The sequence below is a fragment of the Salvia miltiorrhiza genome, chromosome 7, assembly GCF_028751815.1.
Source record: "Salvia miltiorrhiza cultivar Shanhuang (shh) chromosome 7, IMPLAD_Smil_shh, whole genome shotgun sequence".
NCBI classification, from domain to species: Eukaryota; Viridiplantae; Streptophyta; class Magnoliopsida; order Lamiales; family Lamiaceae; genus Salvia; species Salvia miltiorrhiza.
In genome coordinates, this window is record NC_080393.1 from 18,417,679 (window position 1) to 18,424,701 (window position 7,023).

The 7,023-nt window shown below is 35.6% G+C and overlaps 1 long non-coding RNA gene across 1 annotated transcript; it reads right to left on the reverse strand.

Annotated features, from left to right (window-relative positions):
* Positions 1-1,964: 1,964 nt before the first annotated feature.
* On the reverse strand, positions 1,965-5,143 carry LOC130991187 (uncharacterized). The gene is made up of 3 exons (XR_009091097.1): positions 4,991-5,143; positions 2,852-2,916; positions 1,965-2,256 (listed from the first exon to the last, which is right to left on the reverse strand). It is a non-coding gene; the product is annotated as an uncharacterized LOC130991187 (long non-coding RNA).
* Between the last annotated feature and the right edge of the window lie 1,880 nt (positions 5,144-7,023).

Below are 7,023 nucleotides of genomic sequence, written 5' to 3' on the forward strand. Positions count from 1 at the left end.
GCTTTCCCAATTCTTTCATACAAACATTATTATCCCTCTCATCTCATCATTCTCAATTTGTATGCACACACCAATTCAATTTATTCAAAGTGGCCAATTATTTACCATGTTTTTCCTCTTCTTTTTTCTTCTTCTTTATTCATCACAATATGCATGTCAATATAGTATATAGGATGAGAATGTGTGGTTCCCACGTCTTATTTGCATAGTTGAGCAATTGAAGATAAAAAAGGGTTGCTGCTTTAGTGTGTGCGTCATGATGGAATCATCACTACCATCATCATATTTCCTCCAATATTGTGTTACATACAAACATAATGCGATCCCCCCCCCCCCCCCAAAAAAAAAAAAAAAAACTCGATTTGCATGCACCATCATTCATCATGCCATTACTATTCACTTGCATTCTTTTTAATTTCTTGAATTTAATTTCCATTGGATCCGGGAAAGAGTATTTTTGAAGGGAAAGAATCTATGCGCAAAGGTTAATTAGAGATCCAATAACAGTTAATTTATAGTGATTGAACTAAATTAATTAAAAACATATTTCTAAATTAAACTATATTTGTCAATTTGAATTTCAGGGTATTTTTTTGGGTGGGGGGCTGCGTAGAATACTTATCTCGTATATACGACTTAAGATATGTTGCATCAGGGGCAGGCAAAAGAATTGGAGAAAGTATGAAAAGCATTAGTATATTTTAGGGTGTGTTTTTTGTGATAAAAAGGTGGAATACATATTTTTTTTTCCTCTCTTAAGATGTTTTTTTAGGATGCGTTCTCTTTAATTGTAAATTTATCATGGGAAAATGAGGGATAAATAAAATTTCACCCCTTAAATCCTTCATTTATTTTCCCTCATTTCTTACAAAATAGAATTCAACTCTTACTCATTCCTCAATTTTCACTTCAAATGAGGGATAATATTATCACACTAAAAATGGAGGGATAATATTGATGAGGGGTAAATTATGTGTAATCCAGGATCACGCCACGTGGCCCATCTAGACAAGACGGAGTTTTAGAGAAGACCAGATCGGGAAAGTCCAGACCAGAGAAGTCATGACCAGAGAAGACCAGAGCGGAAAAGTCCGGATCAGAGAAGTCATGATCAGAGAAGGCCGGATCACGAGAAACATACCAGAGAGGACCAGACCAGCGGACCAGCTCCAGAGCTGATTTCGGGGACAATGATCCGACAAAGAATCTGACAGTTTCCTAAGGCGTATCTGCTTAGACCTAGGTAGTCAGTGCATGGAGCGCATGTTTTAGTGCGAAATGACTGTGATGCCCTCCTTGTAAATTCTATAAATAACTCCCTTCTATCATGTAATACACACAATACTTACCACCCGCAAGAACTCCTTAAAGTTTTTCTCTCGCATATACAAATTCAGGTGAACCCAAGAGAAATCTTTCCGTCCAAATGACTAGTTTAAGTTCATACTCATCAAATATTATCCTTCCTTTGTAGTGAAAATGAGGAATAAGTAAGGGTCAAATTCTATTTCGTAGAAAATGAGGGGAAAAAAAGGAAGAATTTAAAGGGTGAAATTTTGTTTATCCCTCATTTTCCATGATAAATTTACAACCAAAGATAACGCACCCTTAATTGAAAATTTTTCCTTGGACATGAAAGAAAATTTTCTCATACAGCCTTTTTTTCCAGCTTTTCCTTAGCTAGAGTTTGTGAGTCTGAATAAATTCTAGCTAGTCAGATTCGGATTGTGCTTGTTAGGATTTTTTTTCCATCTTATAAATAGCTTTTCAACGTAATTGTAAAATACACAATATTTTCGTGAAATAATATATAGTGAAAAGATCCCCAAAATTAGCAATATCCCTAAACGTTGTCTAATATAGAGACGAACTGAATATATATTATATAGATAAGTAATGTCACAGCCCACTATCCCAATGACGGGTTAACCGGGGTTATGACTTGGGATGAACAATAAGAAACGGAAATTAAAGGGGATTTACTAAGTAACCAACATTAATAACAAACTAGTGGTATATATATATATAACCACTTGGGTAATTCACAAACGAGTCTGCCATAACGACTAGACCCCAACTGAAAGTTAATTAAAATGAAGTAGTAATAAGTTCAAGTAGAAATGATAAATAAGTCAGAGTGTTTGCAGCGGAAAAACGTGTGAGTTATGCATATGGAGATGCATACTCAAGGTTTCATTACATAAACATCAAAAGGGAAATCCGCTCAACACCGATCCATTCCATCGCCTGCTCAACCTGCACATTTAGAAATACATGCAGGGCTGAGTATAAAAATACTCAGTGACATAAGCCGAAAATACAACATGCATACATATATAAATTGAACTGCCAACAGTAACACACAGGGGTTTTCTTGAATGACCTGCGCTTACTAAAACATTTCATTCATTTTCATAAAGGTGGATGCGCATCCCATTTTCAGTCTATATGATCCATATCTGTCCTTTCTGTCACGCGCCGGGAAGGAGGCCTCCTTACCACGGACGCCAAGACCGGTCGCAAGCGACTCGCGGTCTCCATGAGTGTACACGTTAACCCTAGCTAGCGACCTTTGTCTAGCATAGGATCCCAATTGGATTTCCTTTAAAGTTGGCGAACCAACACAGATAGGATACATATAAAAACATAAACATTTTTGGCAGTCAATCATTTCATAAACATTTCATTTCATTTCATGAACATTTCATTTTCATTTCATAAGAGTCATTTATCATTTGGGCATAATAATAAACTGAAATTAACAGTTAAAATCATCTCATGCATATATTCGTATAAGAGGCCTACGACACGCAGGGGATCTCTATATACGTATAGTAAAAGTAATGCCCACCTCAATTGTTCTTAAAGCTGGCGTGGAGTCGTTTCTTCTTCGGCTTCACTTTCTGTCGCCCGGACCTTCATTGATGAAGAGTCGATAAGTTCGTGAAGAAATTGTCATAAGACAAAGTCTAATTCTACGTGCCTAGGGTATCTTTTAATGTTTTAGGGTTCTAGCATCCATAATTCATTACATTAAAGACAGTCAAAAATCAATCATACCTCGTCTAATCTCATTCAAACACATAGGCAACACAAACACATAAGGCACATAAGAATCACAATCAAACATCATCAAAACATGCTCTGTTTTTACACTGACTCAACTTCAAAATTTAATCTGTTCTGACTCCGACATCTCCTGGACTCGAGACTCATACCGAAAGAAAGATCTTCGAGTCTAGTTTCATATAAAAAAAAAGTAGAGTCGAAAACTCCAAGTGGTTTGAGAGATATGACGTTTTTACCACGATCTACCATGTTCGGCAGTTTTGAACAATCGAAAACTTGGATTTTTGAAAAATAGTAAACGTTGTCAAACTGGGCTCAACTTTGGTGGATATCTAGTTAACACAATAAGGTTAATACCATAAAAATTTGGAAATCTAGATCACACAGGAAGCTACTGAAATGAATGACTCTTTCCTCTGTTCTCTGAAATTCTCGGTAGTAATGTGCAGTTTAGGTTTTGCATTTTAAAGAAGTATCAAACGAAGTTGGAATGGCTTGAAATTTTACCAGGGTACTCAAGACTCATGTAGGGACTTGCTATAAAATTGTCAAATCTATTAGACATCGACAAACCGTCGATCACAGTAGGTCAGTAGGCCTACGAAATTCATATTTATAAGTCCTTAAAAAAATAATTTATATAAATCAAGAAATAAGAGTTTAATCCCAAAAATATTCATTAAAAGTCCATCATAATTTAAATAAAAGAACGGACCTCATTTAAAATAAATAGTCCCAAACTCGTTACGCACATATACTAAATCTTTCATGAAACATCCTTTAAAATGAACTTTGATACATAGAAAATAATTCAACAACTTGAGCTCTTAAGAGGTTGTTTTGCAACAGACATCAAATCTGCCTCGGATCTCCAAATGAGGCTCCAAAAGAAATTCTGGAAACTAGACATTTCAAGGATCATTCTCCAATTTGAATCGAATGAAAAAAAATTCAAACGAGCAAGATATGCCCTCTCAAAGATGGGTATTTAACAAGCAAAAATCTGAAAATTTCAGATTTCCAGATTACAACCAAGTCAGTGGGCTTTCTTTAAAAATTCATATCTCCCTTTACAAAACTCCACTGGGAACCCCAAGGGTCAATCTGGAAACTAGGGAGAGATCATAACACTCTACAGTTGGATTTACTCCAAGAACATTCATGGTTTAGAAGATATGACTGTCTAAAGTTCAGTGCACAAAAAGAGTTCAAGTTTGGCAGATTTAGAACATAAATCAGAAAAACCACTTTAGGCTTCACCAAAAATTCTAAAACTGAACAAGTAAGTTCCCAACATGTCAGTGAATATTCAGTAGAAAGATAGGCTTGAGAATCAAAGATTTAAGTCGGCCTTTGCCACCTAAAAGTCGTAGGTTTGTAAAATCTACTGGATGGTACAAGGAATAAGAACTAGATTTCAAGAATTTATACCGGTTGTTTCCCTTACTCAAAAATGGTGAGACCGATGTCAAAAGAAAGATACGGGAGTCTAGAGTGACATATTCAAGTTTCAAAGGTTTTCACCGATTGAAACTTTACTTATGGCCTCCCAAAGATTGTTTACCAAAAATGTATTCCAGATAGGCAGTGATGTTTACAAATTCATAAATAAATCATAAGAGCTCCAAACCTTCTGAAATTTTACCAAAGTTTAGAAAACATATGAAATATGATACACAATTAATTTGGGAATTTTTGGGAACCGTTTGGATGGATGGAATCGCCTTGCAAAACACTGCCGAGCAGTGTGCTTATGGCAGATTCGCTGCCTTACCTCATGCACGGTTTTTCACCCAATAAACTCTACCAAAATAATCATCCAAAATCATAAAACATATCCTCACATAATATAGCACACAAATGTGTAAAAATCCATGGCCATAAAGCATTTTCAGTTGAGAAAAAGCAAAGAAAAACTCACCCTCGAAGCACAACCTTCACTCTATAGTTTTCCCACACTCTCCCTTGCTTTGCTACTTCTCTTGGGGCTTCAAAGGCTTCTATGGAGTGTGATAATGGTGGGAGAAAAGTTGTGAGAGTGGGAGAAAGATTGTAGTGGTGGGGGAAAAGGAGTAGTGTGGTGGAAAGGTAGGAGTAGTGGTAGGGAAAAAGATTAGTGGTAGGGAAAAGAAAATATTAGTGGTGGTAGGGAAAAAGATTAGTGGTAGGGAAAAGAAAATATTAGTGGAGGATAATGGGGTGTTACATTAAGTAAATATAAAAATGTGGTGTAGTAATAACCCATGTGTAAAAAAAAATATATATATATGTAAGACTAATCATCAATTGATAAAATGCTAGAGCATAAAACTCTTGTGATCAAAATTAGAATAAATAGCACTAACATTAGTGCTCTCTCTCAATTTATAAATACATCATAGGAAAATAATTTGAGAAAAATATTGATGGAAAATTTTTATAACTCATCATTCCTAAAGTTCTCGGTAAAAATAAATAAATACATAATTTTTTTTTTCGATTTGAAAACTCAAAATAAATCTTTGAGCTCCATCATTCTCTTAATGGACTCAAAATATATTTTGAGTGCATCATCCGTTGAAATAAAAATAAAAATAAATTATCACGTATGTAATCATCAAATTCACATAAGTCCGTATTTTATTAATGGATGCTGAACCCTAATTACCATAAGAAATCCTTAAATCAATAATTAAAAGTCTATAATCCTTAATAAAAAGTCGGGGCATTACATACTATCCCCCTTAACATAAATTTCGTCCCGAAATTTGTACCTCAGAAAATAACTCTGAGTACTTCACTTTCCTGTTAGACGGTAGTCTATTATTGACCATGATATATTCATAGGTCCCTTACTATCGGTATTGACTTAGTCCTTAGTACCTGAACTTCCCGATCTAAGATAGATTTGGATATTCCTTCGTAACTCAAATATTGACTAATAATAATGTTGTTCTTATGGATCATATGCTTTGAATCGTAAACATACTTCTCTATTTGCGACACATGGGATACATTACGCACATTCTCAAAGCTTAGCGCTAACGCCAACCAGTAAGTTATTGGGTCTATCCTTTCTACAATCTCGTATGAGCCTATAAAACGGGGTTTAGGTTTACCCTTTACACCGAATCTAACGATTCCTCTTGATGGAGAAACCTTCAGAAAAACTTTCTTTACATCCTCAAACTATAGGTCCTTTCGGCGTTTGTCAGCATATGACTTCTGTCTATCCTGGGCCTCCTTGATTCCTTTTTCTGATTTGACGGACGATCTCAATCATATCGCCATTTCATCCCAACAAAGTGGTGATCTATATTTCCCCAGGTATAACGCCTCATTTGCCAATTTATCGATAGTCAATTGATAACTGGTATTATATGTCTCACAATGAGTGGCAAAAACATGTTCTCAGCTTTCACCCCGGTTTAGCTCGGTCGTCCTCAACATACCTTATTAGTAATTTCTATGTCGTTTAAGCGGAACTATAATGACTAATATCTCTAGAGCATTCTTAAGGCAACTTAAACAGTTTGTAAGGAGACCAACCATTTCGAGCATGTAGGCAGTCTGCCTAAAACGCCGTTATAAACTTTTATTCATTCATCGAAGGAATCTCGAGTCATGTGGGCATTGACTGCCCCCTTTCGTGACAACCTTTGCTTAAGTATGATGGATTCGAAAAAAATCCATCTCGACAACGAAATTCATTGGTTCGTTAAGGGCTCAGTTTGTCCCAAACACGACATTAAGCTTGACTTTATGAGCTCTAAGACTCAAAGTAACAATATGATATGTTGTAAAACCTTCACTTGCTAGCACGCAAGACATATTTCAACAAATGAGGTTACATCTCGTTTCATGCCTCCTAACTAGAATTTTTCTAGATCTTAATACATCTTAGTACTTCTTGGTGACAGTATATGGGTGCCATGGCTTTATCTTATTCTTAAGTTCATTGTCATGGACATGCAT